The following is a 17301-nucleotide window of genomic DNA, read 5'->3' on the forward strand; positions in this document are numbered from 1 at the left end:
TAGGAAGCACAAATGAGAGAAAAACATACATGAGGCATAATTCACTTAATCTGATTATCTCTGTTTACTTCCATTTTCCTGCATGTGACATAAATTCATTCTATTTTATGGGTCAAATTTTCTTTTATACACTTGAAGCCACAATGCACCTACTGAATTCCTTCTTGATTCATGTGCTGCTTGGCTTTACTTAAGTTTCAAAACTAAGTGTTCTCTTTCCAGTAGTGTCTACCCAATGTCACAATTCAAGGGCTATTGTTTTCTGCCTATTCCTTCCTCTTGCTCACAAATCTATACCTCCATAGGAGAACTTCATCTGACATCTTTAGGTGGAGCCTATGTATCTCTGTCCATAACACACTCTGCTTGGCCACTGATGGGGTCTCATTGAAAGCTAATGGACTAAAAAGCCAATTTCTCAAACTACAAAATGAACTCTGAACTGGCCACAATCTCCAAATCCACAGAGTAGGAGCTGTCCTATGTTGTGGTGCTTTGAATGAGAATAGCCCCTAAGGGCTCATATGTTTGAATAATAGGTCCTTAGTTGGTGGAACTCTTTGGAAAGGATTAGAAAATGTGACATTGTTGGAGGAAGTATGCCCTGGCATTCCGCATTAGCTCTCAGTCTATGGTTGGGTCTCAGAATGTGAGCTCTCCAGCTCCAGATCTAGAGCCGTGCCTGCCTGCATGAGGCCATGCTAACCTCTATGATGATCATGGACTCTAGCCCTATGAATCCATAAGCTCCCCTCCCCCAACTCTTTTTTCCCTATAAGTTGCCTCCATCATAGTGTTTTATAACAGCAACAGAAAAGTAACTAAAACATTGAAGTAGACCAGTAGTCCTGTAGTTCACATGCACTTCTTTGCAAGGCCTATGAGCCAATTTAACTAAGAATTTTCCTTTACCCATGCAATAGAGGTGACAGGAAAATATGAGAAATAATGGATGTAAGTTTTATTTCCATCAGTATTCATCATTGGACCCTCCTATGAAAGAATCACTCAGACCAGAGAATGTACAGTAGCAGCTATGTAGGATGAGCTATCTCTACTACTCATGTATAACAACAGAGTGATAACTAATAAGATTGTGCCAGATAAGTAGTGTTCCATTGCTCTTGACTATATATATATATATATACACATATATACATATATATGTATATATTTGAATATCTATTTATATTTGAATATCTATTTATATTTGGATATCTATTTATATTTGAATATATTTATATATATTATATATGTCTCCAAAGAAAAGAAAACTATATGAAATAATACATGTGCTAATTTGCTTGACTAGAATAACCATCTACTATCACTATTTATCCCATAACACATCCTATATATATACATATATAGCTTAAATATACAGTCATGTTTATTTATTTTTTTCATATTTTTGTTTCACACAAATGTTTTAAGTGACCACCACTTGGAACATACCCTGTATCCAAAACGTAAGCTATTACCTTAAACTCAGGTTTAATTTTCACAATTTTATTCATAAAATTCAGAGGCTGTAGACAAGCCCATGGGAATATTTTATCAATGAATGAACAATGTGAGAACACCCATCCCACTGTGGGTGATGCTACCTCTAGAATGGTGGTTGTGGATAGTATAGGAAAGCAGGCTCCAGCAGTCATGAGGAGCAAGCCTATAAGCAGCACTCCTCTATGGTCTCTGCACCAGCTCCTGTGTCTAGGTTCCTGACATGAGTTCCTTGTTTTGTTTTCCTTCATAATGGACTGTGATTAGAACATGTAAGCAGAAATACAGCCTTTCCTCCACAAGATGCTAAGACCACTCCCAAGACAAAGGTCCCTGCTATAGGGACTTTCACATGAGGTTATGATGCCTCTTTTTCTGCATGCCCTTTCTTAAGCAATAATCCAAGCCTTATCTTTCGCATTGAGTGGCTTTTGGATCTGCTTGTGCCTTGTGTTTTTGACCTGTGTTCAGTTTCATATCTTGATTCTACTACTCAGCATCTCAGCATCTATTTGTGGTTCATACATCTGACTCCTAGAAAGTTCTGAGCTCTGCAGCAACATAACATTTTCATCATTAATATGTGAGTCTCTTGCTGTTGTTAAAATTCTCAGGCTTTAGAACACCGATGTTTAGGGGATGACTAATAGAAAGATTAACACTTGATATGGCTTCAGACTGCCAAAAGTGGTGTTTATTCTTCACTGACACTTGCTGCAGCATTCTGAGGTCCTTGGCTCATCCTTGGGTAATATATGAGACACTTAAGAAAAGGCAGGCAGATTCTCCTCTTCCTGACTGGTATCCTGGTCTAATTATGGTGTTCTACTTCTATCATGATGAGAGTGTGTTGGGGAAGAACCCTGGGACTGTTGGAACTAGACCCCTGCCAAAGAGGCAAAGCAGGAGCTGCACATGTAGCTGACCCATGGAACCTGGCCCCAGGCTGTGTTTTCATCTTGAGGACAAGAGAGAGAAGGTCAGTTGGGGAAGCTCCCTGGCTGGCCATGGAGATGGTAACCAAGTATAAACACAGCAGATGCCACAGCCACCAACTCTAAGCACTGTTTACTAATATGAACCAGATGAATTTTAGCCAAACAGTGACTATGGAGAGAGAGAGAGAGAGAGAGAGAGAGAGAGAGAGAGAGAGAGAGAGAGAGAGAGAGAGAGTTCAGCAAGCCTGAAAGCATCCTTTTCCGTGAGAGATGTTCTCAAGTATCCAAAGACTTTCCAAAAGATCCAATAAGTGGGGAGGAAGGACAGGTACAGTAGAGTCTGATTTTTAGCCAATGGCATTCAAGGAATTCTGTGGCTAGAAACTGGATTATATTTTATTCTCACTCATCTGGAGTTCATGGCTGCAGTCCCTTTCATTTATTCTAAGAGAACAGTCCTAATGGAAATTCTACAGTAGCATCCAGAGTGTGCCTTGAAAACATGGGAAGGGGATTTCAATGGAGATGTCTCAAAGTCCGCCATTCAGAGTTAGAAAAGGGTTGGACATTGGAGTGGGGATGTGATTTTTTTTTTTTTTTTTTTTTTGCTCACTGTTACAAAAGAAATAACCCCAGGCTCTAAGAAGATATGGAACATAATATGATATCTTTACCTAGAGCAACTGAGACACTCTGAATGGAATCAACCATTCTTTCTCTCTGGACTTTTCCAGAGCTATCTATGCAATATGAACTAGAAAAAAGCAGGGTCCCACCCCATAGCTCAATGCTGGGAGATGAGAGACACTGAATGAGATGGCTTTGCCTGTACCACACACCAAGAATGCCAAGGAAAAACAGTTGAACACCAAGCAGGGGTGACACATGCAATGTTCTGAGTCACTACACGCCAAGGCTAAGAGACTGGACATATACAATAGTTGGCTCATGTTCTGTTGCATTGATGAACGAGGAAGATGACATAGAATTCAACCTTTCTTCCATAGACCTCATTCTATGTGGTTGTGGCTAGGATTCAGAATGGCTTCTGGTATATGAAGTGATGTTTTCATCTCCTGGGAGTCAATCTAGGAAAATAACTTGCAACTGGAAGTGATTGGGGTTCCCCTCTATCCAAAGTAATTTTCATGATAAACTAACAATCCAGAGTCTGTTTTACTGCAGAGGTTCACTCATCAACAGATGCACCTGAAAACATACCTTAGTCTGATATGGGGCCTGGTGTTTCCCCTTGCGTTCCACTGGATGTCTACTGAACAAACAACTGCCAGGTTGCTGAGATATCAGGTAGAAACAGCAGATGTGTCGGTAGAAAGAGAAAGAATTTCCCTTCTGCTTCGGAGATAATAATGCAAATGAGGAAACTCATTTTTTTTAATGTGGCCCCAAATGCCACATATCAACACAGTATGAAGTGGACTAATATGTCTGTCAGATTGTAATATAAAGAAATTTTAATATTCATGTGAAAAATAACGAAAGTGCTTAATAGCAGAAAAGAAAAATAATATACACATTTCTGAGGATCCAGCACATTCTTCATGCCTCCATTAAAACTACAGTCTTGATAATATAACTACTGGAATACAAGGGGAAAAGTAGGGATGTAACTGAGTGAGGACTTTAAGATATCCATGTGATACTCCTCTGATATGCCTAACTTTTTGCTAACTTTGCATTTTGTTAAAATGAAGACGAAACTCCTGCTTTAAAATGCAAGAGTACCACAGAGATCAAATAACCAAGTGTTAATAAAAAGGAGCATGCTGCCAGACACAGAGGTCTGGCTTTCAAAGTTATTTTCCCTAAGGCGCAGCAGCAGTGAACAGACTTTAGCTTTATTGGCTAAAGGGAACAGTTCTCTGTAAATGCAGCCATTTAGACTTATAAAAGGTGCTTATAAAACAGAGAGAAGCTGCAAGAGATTGGACACATTGTGGAGCTATTAAAAAAAAAAAAACCATCACCAACAAAAAAACCTTAAAACCATTTTCCAGAATGTTTTATAACATTTATTTAGTTCAAAATAAGTTTATATTTCTCCAGCTTCCCCTGTTTAAACCTTTCTTTTGGGGGAGGATGTGTCACAAGGCAAGGGGAGAGCAAGCATGGAAAATAAACTATTCTAAACCCTGTGTTCATTAACAAGTGGATCCTAGGAGGAGCGCTCTTGTTGAATATTGACTATAGCAGATGGGAAGACGAAGCCCCAGAGGTAAGAAGTCCAAAGCGTTTCAAAGACAAGGAAATAGGAGATGAAAGAAAACACAATAAATAATACAAGTTAGCCAGGTGAGAAATTAGTCCACAATCTAGATGTAAAATCTGTAACTCATAAAATATATGAGGTAGAAAAATATTGAAAATGGATCCAACCTCTTTCCCTGCCTTTAGACAGAAATGGATTTCATTTTAGCATAGGATGCCTCCAGGCAGGGATTATGAGGCGGTGGGCCTCTTTTCTCTTCATCTTTATTTGATAAGCAGATGCTAAACGTTTCATTTAAGGAACCAATGAAATGAGAGGGTCAGAATGATTTTTAAATATTTCTTCACTGTTAACACACAAAAGAAATAGGTTTATTGATCCACTTTTATATCTGTGTCTTCTTCCTTATGCCTCTCCCCACTGTCTTTATCCTGTCTCTAGTTGGCTTGTCAGCCATCTTTCGTCACACCATGCCCTCTCTGCCTTCCACTGATTCCATTTCTCTTTCTTGGTTTCCCCCTCTTCAGATCTTGTCTTTCTTCTCACTACCTTCTTCCTTTCACATTTCCCACCCACTCCTTCCCTCTTCTCATCTTCTCTAGGTGGAATTCCCATTGCCTCTAGACAGCAACGTCTCCTGTTCTTTTGCAGACAGGAAAAAAAAAATTGCACAGGTCAGACAGAAATGAAACGAGGTTGCTTTCCTTTTTATCCCAATGTCTATATCCTGGACAGTCGAAGTGTGGTCCATGGTCACAGCAATGTTTCATCATCTAAGAAACCTGTTTGAAAAGCAGAATCTTGCCCCCTCACCCCAACCTACCCAGCTGTAACTGGCATCCAGGAAGAACACTGAGCCCCATATTCAGGGACATTAAGAGTGACTTATCACAGAAATTGATAGAAGAGAGAAATTGGCCTTGTCTGAGTTTCATTTCTGGCAAGTTTTGCTTGGTAGTCTTGTCAGTGTGCCTGAGTAGCCTTAAATCTGTGCACATTAGTTATCAGTAGGGTTTTTTTTAATATACAAGAAATAAAGTTATGAGCAAGCAAATATGACCAACTTTCAAAGACATTCGAGAGAAAATATGGTCAGCTTTCACATCAAATCTGGAACTGGAACAGATAGCCATTTCTACATGACAGGCAGGAGCAGCCATTTCTACATGACAGGGCAGGAGGCTTTGACAGTGTAGTGCTGTATCCGGGAATCTGAACTTTATGATAATAAGGCCCCGCACAGTGGAAGCCCTTGGCATTTCAGATTATCTCACTGAGAGAGGACTGGGGTTACTCTTTAAAGAAATCATTACTCTCAGCATTTCTGTCATGTTTTCTTAGAGAATGTTAAAGGTCTTTCTGCTTTCTTAAGGAAAACAATCTAATATTAAATGAGTCGCATGCATAGCATTCTATTTGGTGTCTACCTGTAACAGGCAAAGATCAAAACCACAGTTTTAACCCGGATATGTAGCGATTAGAATAAAGACCTAGAGCCATGTTCCAAGGGAGACTGGGACCAATATGGCTCCTGTATGAGGTCAATCTTGGCTATAAAATGGAAGAACCTGGGATTGGGATACAGAAGATATTCTATATCACTTATCTATGTATTCTATATCATTTATATATGCTCAAGCTTGGTGAGTGTGTGTGGGGGGGGGCAGGAGGGATACCCCAGGTCTTCAACCACAGTAATAATGATAAAATCCCATTTCATTACCCAAAACTGTGTGAGCGACCCATCCATTTGAAAAATCTGGGGAATTTTCTAGATTTTGTAGTAAAAGTATGCATATTGTTTCAAATACTTATTTTTCCTTTTTTCTGTTAATTAACCACTTATATGCTGAGACTAAACTTGAGGCTGGAATATTAAGAAATAAATCTTAAAGACAAGTTTCCATAATAGGAGACTCTGTGGAGTGGTAGATCATTTGAATAGCACACACAGGCATTGTGTTCTATCTTCATCGCCCCTGACAGGGTTCCTCAGGTTACAGTCAGGTATGACACATGTCCTGTAGCCTCACCATCCCAGAAGTCTGTAATCTGAAGGGGGAAACTAGCGAGCTTCAATCTTTCCAGAATACACAGTGAGACTCTGTCTCACAGTAAAACATTGTTCTAGGTTTTGCTTTCTGGTGTTTCACAGTCTGCATCCTTGAGCAGCTTCCATCCCATTCTACCTAGACCTTCATATCACCTCCACAGGGCAATTCTATAGCATGTGCGTACCCCTACACTTGCCTTTCTTCAAGCTTTGCTCAGATTTGTGAGCTAAAGATTTAATTTCTGTCTGTCCCGGGCACTTCCAAAGAATTATCTCTGTTGAGGTCACTTCAGACTTATTAGAGCAAATCTATCTCTTCTATATGCTGGTGGACTAGACTGTATCATTGAGTCTAATGTCATTTAATGGGATGCTGGTACCATCATGAATTTAAGTCAACAAAGATCATGTGATCCACACAGTGTCATAGGACCCATACGCAGGAGGGCGTGGTATTTGGTTTAATTTTCTGCTGACATTGTCTTACTTTTAAAAATCCCACCTGTTTGTCTGTCTGTCTGTCTGTCTGTCTGTCTGTCTGTCTGTTTTTAATATATTTATGTATGGGTGTTGTGGTCAGAGCACACCTTGCAGGAGTCAGTGGGAAGGGGGTACTGCTCCTTCCACTATGTGGTTCACAGGGGTTAAACTCAGGTCACCAGGCTTGGTGGGAAGTTAGCTGCTGGACCATCTCACCAGTCCACTATCTTCAGACCCTCAGTTTTGAAGAAAGGCACCCACACTTAATTTTTAACTCAACCCCTTCAGCTGTATAACGGATCTGTCCCCAACAATATAAATTCTGTCCTTCCTGTTGCTTCTCTCTCATCTGTCCCTCTTCTGGGAAGGTGAACATGCTTCCCTGTGTTTATAAAGTCTGTTCACTATGGAGAAAGTGATGAAACAGAAATTCTTCCATTAGGGGTTGGGACAGGACTCAGTGGTTAGAGCAACTGCTGTTCTTCCAGAGAACCTGAGTTGCTGGGTTGACAAGTGCCCTTGTCAGATGGCACTCAGCCACCTGTAACGGTAGCCAAAGAGATCTGACATGTTCATTTGATGTCCTTAGGACAACGGCACGTGTTTCACCATTCATCCCCATAAATTATTCCCATTAATTTCCATAAAATCCCATTTACATACACAATTAAGAATATCTGTCTTATGTTTTCCAAAGTATTACTGTAAAATAAGGATCTTGAAATTGTCAATATGTAAAACTCTCCGAAAGGGTCGGCCTGCCCTGACTGTCTGTGACTGTGCTGATATGACATGGACATGAGCTCACTCCTTACATTCGGCACATAATTCATTCATTAAGTATCATTTATAAGCATGTGGTGTGGGGGCTCTTCCCTTAGCCCTCATGCACACACTCTGGGCGGTGCATCGCCTCTGTTCAGTGGGATTAGTAAGAGCAGTGGTAGCCCTTTCATTATGTATGGATTTCTGTTGACCCAGGATTTCTCCATGGTAACATGTGTGGTGAGACAAGATAAGGAGACAGGGATGTGAAACTATGTGACTTCTTAATTACCTTGGCTTTGAATAAAAGCGGCACGAGAAAAAGCAGGGGAACCCACCAGATCCTTCAAGTACCCTAACTCAAATGAGATTTTGCAAAAGTCCTAGATCCCCTCTCCCTTTCTGTTCCTGTGGTCAGTATGAACTTGTCTACTTCCAATCATGGTTAACTCCATCCCCACTGCTGCTCTCTCTACAGAGTTGTTAGCCCGCCATGCTCACTGCAGGCATCCATGAGTGCGCATGGGCAAATAGACCGGTGTGGGGACCACAACTCTGTCTGTCTACATCCCATCCATGCATACCACACCACAGCCAGTTCTGGTCTTACAGGTATGGACAGGTCTGGTTACTGTTGAGTTAAAATCGACTAATCAGAGACAAGTAGAACAAATGCAAAAGCATGTTACGGATCAATCCCAACAAGGACTGATTTTGTCCCTGACTTCCTAGCTAATAAGTTGAAAAACAGTTTAGGAAGCAATCTGTTCTATGTCTTAATCCAGTGCAAGTTCAGGCATCCCTTTTTTTCAGATATTTAACAAATCATGAGATTTCTGTAACATGTAATATATTTTAATATCACATTATTATATAATAAAAAGGTCATATTTAATGCTACCATGTATATGTCACTAAAGATCCAAATATGCATTGCTCATCTAATGAGAGAGATACTAAAAAATGCATGAAGGCCAAAAACAGTTCTGTGGGTAAAGGTGCTTGGCACCAAGCTTGAGTACGATCAGGCTTGAGTAAGATCTTTGGGACCCACAAGGTGGAAGAAGAGTATCTACTCTTTCAGGTTTTTTTTTTTTTTTTTCTGATTTCCCATGTATACACACAAATACAGAACCCAGAGTAAATAGGTAGGTGTTTTCTTAAACTAAATATATGGTGATATAAAGTATGTAAAAGTACTGGCCAGAATAAAGACAAGTATGCTTGTGTGTACATATTTGAGAAGAGTCCCACATCTTGGTTCTAAGTAAATGATCTAGATTTTATGTACTTGTAAACTAGTGTTTACAAGTACGGATCTTGTTCTAGGAAGTTATTTATCTTCTGCTCCTGAGTATTGGGTGTAGGTAGTCACATGGCAGATGCTGTACTTCTCAAACTGTAAGTCCGTGAAAATGACGCTAACATTTAAGAATAACTTTGTCTGTATGCAACTGCACAGTACACTTCACCTGTGACCAGCCATCAGGGTTACTTTACTCTCTAAACTGTCTAAAACATTGTTTTTTTTTTTTTTCTTGTCTTTGAAATGCCATGGTGTGACCTCAAAAGTCAATGAAGCATGAGGGTGCACAGGCGCTGACACAGAACTATTGCGACTCGGGATGTCTGTGGGGAACACTGAGATATCCACTCTATCCGGCTCCAAACTTGTCGCCACCTGACTGAAAACAGGCAGTGTGGTCGCTAGGACACATATTCAAATACTTTTGGATCTGAAAACATTTAAAGACTGGCTCCCAAAGTTTGTTCCGTGTAATTTTTCCATGAATCAATGCGATTTCCTGAAAGGAAAAGCAAGCAAAGGCTCTAGAAACTCGAATTCTAGCGATCCATACCAACAGACCAAATCCCCTAATGCACGGAAGTGCCCTAAGCTCTACTAAGCACTGTGGTCATCACATTCACTTTCTCGGCACAGGGGACATTGCAGTGTGTTTCCTGAGAAATTAGTCCATCCATTTCCTTGTATAATAAAAATGACACAGGAAGGTTAAGGATGTGAGACTCCGCAGACAGAACGAATCTATATCCTCTTTGTGTTGACAAGACCGCACGACTGCAGTATGAAAAATCAGGAAGAGCAGCGGGATTGTGTCTCAGGTGGAGATTCAGTTTATGAGGTACTGGGACCAGCAGGGGCTCTGCTCCACGAGGTAGTGCGTGCTGGTGTGTATGGTTATTTAATTGGCACCTAAGAGGATTCGATCGTATACTCAAGAAACAAATTTAGTTGGCTTGTAGCATGTTCTGTGTTATAATGTATCTTCAGACTTCGTTGAATTTGACAATCCCTGACATAAAAGCAATCCAGAAGTATGCCATTATGTGAGCGTTGCACTACAACATAGTATGCTTTTTAATGAATATAGCACTACATTGAGATTTTAAACAACAGTCCTATTTGAATTCCAGCAGAAATGTGTATGTTGCCTGTAGGGGAAATCTAAATATTCAAAGGTGCAACTTTCTCTTAAAATGGTTTAAAGTAGTTACAGAATCTATAAAAATCTAATTATGGAACCTTTTACTATAGTGAGTAGAAAGCTTATTAATATTTCAGTTCAGTTAAAGCATTTGCTTGACATAAAGTGTAACAACTACAGTGCAATTAAATAATAAAGCAAAAAAAACAGGAAGTGCCCTACAGTCCTCCTTCGTCATTTATATGTAATTATGAGTAATCCTTCTTACAGCACATTATAATCACAAGGAAGGGCATACTCAACACTTCCATTTAACTCAGGGAAGGAAGTCCTGACCAAGGCAATTAGGCACGAAACAGAAATAACAGCATCTAGACAGGAGAGTGAAAGAATAAACTTCTCCCTGACTTACACGTGATATAATCTTAGAAATAATAAAACCTAAAAGTACAGAAAACAAATCTTATACTGACAGTCAAGTTCAGCAAACTTTCTGACACCATTATAGAAAAAAAAATTTTAACATTCCAAAATGAACTAATAGAAAAATAAAATTGAAATATGATTTTACCTAAAAAAGCATCAAAATATTTAAAAGTAGACTTACAAAACTATGTGTAAATTATATAACATGATTTTTTTTTTAAAGTTTTCAAAGATTTAAGATGACCTAAGACAACACAAAGACTTATTATGTCCCTACACTGGAAAGTCCAGTTTTGCTAAGACGGCAATACACATTAAATAAACCTACAAATGGATCACAATTTCTATGAAAATACCAGGGGATTTTTCCCCATGTTTTTGCAGAAAGTAATAAGCTGATTGAGAAATTTAAATGGAGATGTAATGATTCGGAATAATTAATAAAGTCGCAAAGAAGCCTAAATATGCAAAATTGAAATTCCCACCATTTAAACTTATTGAGGTTTGTGTACTTATTACATATATTTTTATAAAATTTTAAAATATGTAGCTATTTTTACAAAAATTATAAAATCATTTTATATCAGGTATTTATGTGAATGCACATAGTCAGGCAAGTGTATTATTGTAATTATTTTATAATATTAAAATGCATTCCAGTGTTCTTGGTTTTTAATAAGAAGTATTTGACCACTTGTAGACACATTCCCTATGAAATATGTCAATTATTCACTAAGACCTGAGCACAAACACACTTAAATCATGCATTTATCCTATTTCTTAAAGTACTGACAATTTTATCTTCAAATTTTTATGTCTATTTTATATATACTATTAAGAACCTTAGTAGTTAATCTTAGAAAGCATTTTTAAAAAGCAAATTCTCGTATCTATCCACACCAAAACTAAATGAACTAAACATGCAGAATTACATTAAGAGAATTCTCAGATGGTTTACATTTTCAATTTCTGAGAGAACAGCTCTAGTTTCAGTGATTTTTTTTTTTTTTTTAGTCAAGGAAAGGTTAAGTGATTACTAAATAAAATAATGAAAGTGCACATATCAAATGTATCCAAATACATCTCATAAGTATACACATTACCACATCAGAGTAATTAGCACATTCGTAAATTCTATAGTCATATTTTTCTTTCTACTTTTTGTGTGTATGCAGTAAAAATACGTAGTGCCTACCCTTGTAAGAAATTTCAAGCCGACTATATGGCTTCATTTTGACCAGAATGTCTTAAATGAGACACACACACACACACACACACACACACACACAATACTGATTGACTTTACTGTTATGTAAAATCTAAAATATTGAAGCTCACACCATCATATTAGGAGAATGGTTGCCAGGGTTTAGGAAGAAGAGGTTGGGATGAGTCAGGTTAAGAGTACAAAGTTTTAGTTGTAGCATATCGAGAGAAAAAAAAGAGAAATATTGAGCTAATATGTTCTTCCTCAGAAACCACAACTGATACTCTCATTGCTTGTATGATGTCACTAGCTTGTATGTATCAGTAACACTTGCAGCCATTCCTTCCCAATATGGCCAGCAAGCTTACACTAATAATAGCATCGCTGGGCTTGTGGATAAATCACACCTCGGCAGAAACTGTTCACATATTCTATTACAAAAGAGCTTTCCAAAACTGCTTCCACTATTAGGGTATGTGTTGGGGACTTTAACATGGACATTTCCATGGTTTTACTGGAACTGAGCAATGCTTCTTGCTGGCATATTTAATATTTCCCATACATCGCTCATCCTATCCATGCTCTAAGCAGCCCTGGAAGTTCCTGTCTTTGGTCACCATGACATAAAGGCTCATTTGCTTCTCTTTCATTCATTCTTTTTTTTTTTTCTTTTTGTGGCTTTATTCTTTCTAGTCAGATTCTAGTACACACAGTGCTAAGACCTAGAACACTGGCATCATGGCGTCCACAACAGAACTTTCTGAAGTAGCATGAGCTACATTTGATATCATCTAGAGTTCACTTCCTTACTTGCTGGATTAATTTTTGTCTCCCCAGAATAGCACGTAAGCTCTGTGAGCCACAACGTACAAAAAGGAAGTTAAAAAGTAATTCACAGGATTGCTGAATAGAGGGACAGGCGGGGAGTGAATGGAAGAAAAAGAGAGACTGTGGGCTGGAGACGCAGAGACATCAGTGCCTCATTTCCTCCCACCCCCAGTGGTTCTTTTATGTCGTAAAGAATGACCATGGAAAGTTTTCTTTTCTGACGAAGTTCACATTTTCTCTGTCTACACATAGCATCTTCCTGCATTCTGTATCCTGGGCCTAATGCATTAGAAATGTTGACTCCAAATACTATCATAGCCTGCCAACATGCAGAGTCAACATACATTCGGGTGAGGAACAAGTCTTTATGGGTGTAAATCTCGGTGGGAAAAACAGACATCATGGATGTAGAGACTTTCTCTCTCTCTGAGCACCGGTGTTGATACCATAAGGCCACAGGGCTGTGTCTGATGTAATAACTTCTCTCCTTTTTTCCCAGAGTTTTCCTGAAGCCTTTTGTGAGCATCACGTGTGATTTCAGTCTCACAGCATATCGCTGTAGACTAAGACCTCTGTGTCTTAGCTGGGGCTGTTGAGATTGCTATGAACCTTGGCTTTTCTCATCTTCATCCAGTGCCACCTCATTGACTTCTATACATCTTCTCCATCACTGGCTGGACAGCTTCCATATCTCAGTAGTGTTAGTGATGAAGCTACACCATTATAACAGCCATAGAACTCAGAACCTAGCACTTTGAGAAACAGACTTCCTATAGGGGAGATCTCTGCAAGAAACACTAATGTTGGCAAAATTGACATTTCACAGTGAAACATCATGCTTATATGATCCTGAGAAAACTACTACCAGGAAACAGTATAAATATTTATAGCCAAGGGAAATTTGGTATAATCAGTTTGTTAAAATTGAAATGGCCCAATATGTTGTGATGGCACCTGCCTATAATCTCAGCCCTAGGGAGGCTGGAAGTGTAGCATGAGCCCCAGGCTGGCATGTTGATATGTTTTTAAATGTATTTATTTACCTTTCAGTAGCATCTACAAGTTTGCACCCTGACCCCAGCAATCAAATGTAAAATGCAAAAATGCAAATGAACCAACCATCCAACCAACCAAATAAAAAAAATGAAAATCTATCTTAATATCAATTGTGGATTAAAAGGCTCTTGTCTCTTACTGAGCCTTAGCTGATTATTCTTATGCAATTTACCAAATCTGTTTTAGCTTATATCTCTTCTTCTTTGTCTTCTCAGGGATAGGACAACAGCTTTCACTTTAGAGTATTCTATTATTATTATTATTATTATTATTATTATTATTATTATTTCTTTTTTATTAGTTATTTTATTTATTTACATTTAAATTTTATCCCCCTTCATGGTTTTCCTTCAAAAAAGCCGTATCCCATCTCTCTCCCTCCTGCTTCTATGAGGATGCTCCCACCCACCCCCACCCCCACTCCTACCTTACCTCCCTAGCATTACCCTACATTGGGGCATTGAGCCTCCATAGGACCAAGGGCCTCCCTTTGCACTGATGCCAGATAAGGCCATCCTCTGCTACATATACAGCTAGAGCTATGGGTCCATGTGTACTCTTTGGTTGGTGGTTTAGTTTCTGGGAGTTCTGGTTGGTTGATATTCTCATTCTTCCTATGGGGTTCTAAGGACTGAATTAAATAATCCACACAAAAGCCTGAGCATAATGCTTGGCTCCAGATAACTGCTCACTGAATGCTTGTCTTCACCATCGTAATTAAACACATGCACAGTTAACTTTCTTTAACTTCTGTAAGCATTCTTCAACAGTCTGTCACACACATGTTTAGTTTCAAATGAAGTTTCTAGCAGAAACTAGGCATTAAGTTAATACACACTAAGTGCTGGTTGTCAAGCAAGGATTATGCTGTATTCCCCCTGAAGCTGGCTGGCACAAAGCTGTTCTCTGGGTGAAGGCTACAATGCCAATGTTAGATAGCCATTAGAAAATAATTAAGAGCTTTATGCCTTCCTTCACAATGCCAGTGGTAACAGCTGAAATTCCAACAAGAATAATTGAGAAACTACTTTCTTGCTTTTACTGGTAAGTGCATTTGAAAAACATGGCTGAGCCTGTGGTCTTCTTAGTAGATGAAGCCAGCCTCATAGAGCACAGTGAGCAGAGATCCATCTTACATCAAACACACACACTACACGGTGACTATTAATAATTTCATCACAGACTGAGGGGGTTAAAACAATAAATATTAAACAGAAAGGTAGATACTAAACAGAACGGAGTCTAACGTTGCCATAAACAAATTTCTCTGTCTGTGCATGTGGGGATAGCATGTAAATTTTGTGTGACAGCATAATGTGAGCATAATTTATTAGGGAGTGTTGCCAATGAATGGCTGAATAAGAAGGGGAAGAGTTGGAAGGGAGAGCAAGAGCAGTCCGTCTGGACAAGTCATCTTACAGGCAGGCCTTAGTTTCCATTTGAAATTAGTCTGTCCCCTTATAGCTACAGAATCTTAAGTTTCTAATAACAATCCACCGACACAATCTGTTGTTGTCTTCCTGTCATTCTCCCAAAGCATCGCCATGGACCACAATCAAGTCTATTTTCCAAGTCAGAATTCAACATCCCACCCAGGCTCTATCTGCAGGGAGACAATATCAAATCAGCACTCACAATGAGGGTGGACTGCATACAGCCGTCAGCTCAGTCTCCATGTGAATGAGACTCCGTCAGTGAAAATTGAAACTGCACAGGGTCTAGAGCTATTTTACCCTGGATTTCCCTTTCATTGTCTCCACAGCTAGCTTGTGGCAGAGTGCCAGACAGGGCCACAGCAGGTATTCCACTGCATTGTTCCAGGCTAATTAAATCTTCTTATTACATATAGAAAGAATACCGTTCTTGGATGGTAAAGGAGAAAAAAAAAACAGATACATAAAAAATGTCATGATAAATTCTATCTCTACATGCTAGGCATGTATATAGATTATTGTATCTAAATATATACACATTTTAGCTAAAATCAAAGTAAATGAGGGGAACTTGTTTTCGATGTATATCTCACTGACAATTCTAAGATCAGGAAGGGATGAAAAGTCATAATTTGACATGGTTATGCTATAGAGTGTAGTTTTCATGTTAGGTGCTATTAAATGCATGGAATTTTTTAAATTCCACGGTTCCATCTTCATGGCTTTCTTAATCCAAAAATGCTGGCCATATTGAATACTTAACATATAACATGATTACACAAGACAACAAGCAAACATACTCCAGGGACACCTCAACTTCTAATTCAAACCTTTCTGTACTATTTGGGCTGATAAAGGAAAGGATATTAGTGTTGCTTTTCCCACATTATGGAAGATTATTGCTTAACAAATCTTATAGCTTGTTGGTTTTGAACCTTTAAAAAGATTTCTTATTTTTATTACAAGAATACAAACATAACCACAGAGTGTAAACGTAGGCACACATATGCATTAGAACCTAATTACTGCAGAGATGTAACGATCCATGGTAACTGCTTGTTTGGGCAACAATAAAGGGGTGGGGGAGTCCTCTTCAAGAGAATAGAATCTGTGGTTGCTGTAGAGACCTAACATTCCAGATGAGACTGGCCTATCACCAGGGACTACCCCATGGAAGGTAGGTACACCTTAAATCACGCTAAAGAGATGGGGCAATGGTTACTTCTTTAATGGGATGATGTACTTTTCCATCCCAGAATCTTCCTCCTACCGCAAACACATAAATGTTTGCGTACACACACACACACACACACACACACACACACACACACACACACGGTTATCACAATTCCTACCAGGCACTATGAAGTAGTTATGAGTTCCATTGGGTGTGGCCCATGATGGCCTGCCTAAAAAGAATACACCTTTCCCTTTTTCTTTTTCTCTCTTCCTTTTTGGATTCTGGCCAGGACATAAGTATATTCTTCTGGTATTTTGGCTTCATTTCTTTCTCTAAAGTCTTCCTTCATGCCATGTGGCTGTTTGTCCATCTTGTGTCTGCCTGCTTAAATCAAATGGCAGTGGCTGATACTAATAACTTATTTGTCCTAAGGTTTCTCTTTTAAACTAACAGAATTGTGCAGGTGCTTCTGTTTGAGTCCATTCTTAAATATTTTTATTACTGAGACTAAGAAACACAAATATGGACATCAGTTTCCCAGTATCATCTTACAAAGATGAACAGATTTCCCATAATTCCAATAACATGATGACCCTAAACTTTAGCACACACACATAGGAACCTTCAATGCTCTATTTAAATGTTAGGCCTCCAGACCAGGGTAATCACACATTTATTGGTCAATTCAGAGAGTTATAAGCTAGAGGCTAAGCCTCTTGAAAGAGTAACTTTGATGAACATAACAAAAGACAATC

General features: G+C 38.9%; 1 protein-coding gene across 1 annotated transcript in view; it reads right to left on the reverse strand.

Moving 5' to 3' along the window:
• Positions 1-17301, reverse strand: part of Ctnnd2 (catenin delta 2) — an 804610-nt gene that overhangs the window by 466210 nt on the left and 321099 nt on the right.

Source organism: Arvicanthis niloticus, chromosome 19, assembly GCF_011762505.2.
Source record: "Arvicanthis niloticus isolate mArvNil1 chromosome 19, mArvNil1.pat.X, whole genome shotgun sequence".
Taxonomy (NCBI): domain Eukaryota; kingdom Metazoa; phylum Chordata; class Mammalia; order Rodentia; family Muridae; genus Arvicanthis; species Arvicanthis niloticus.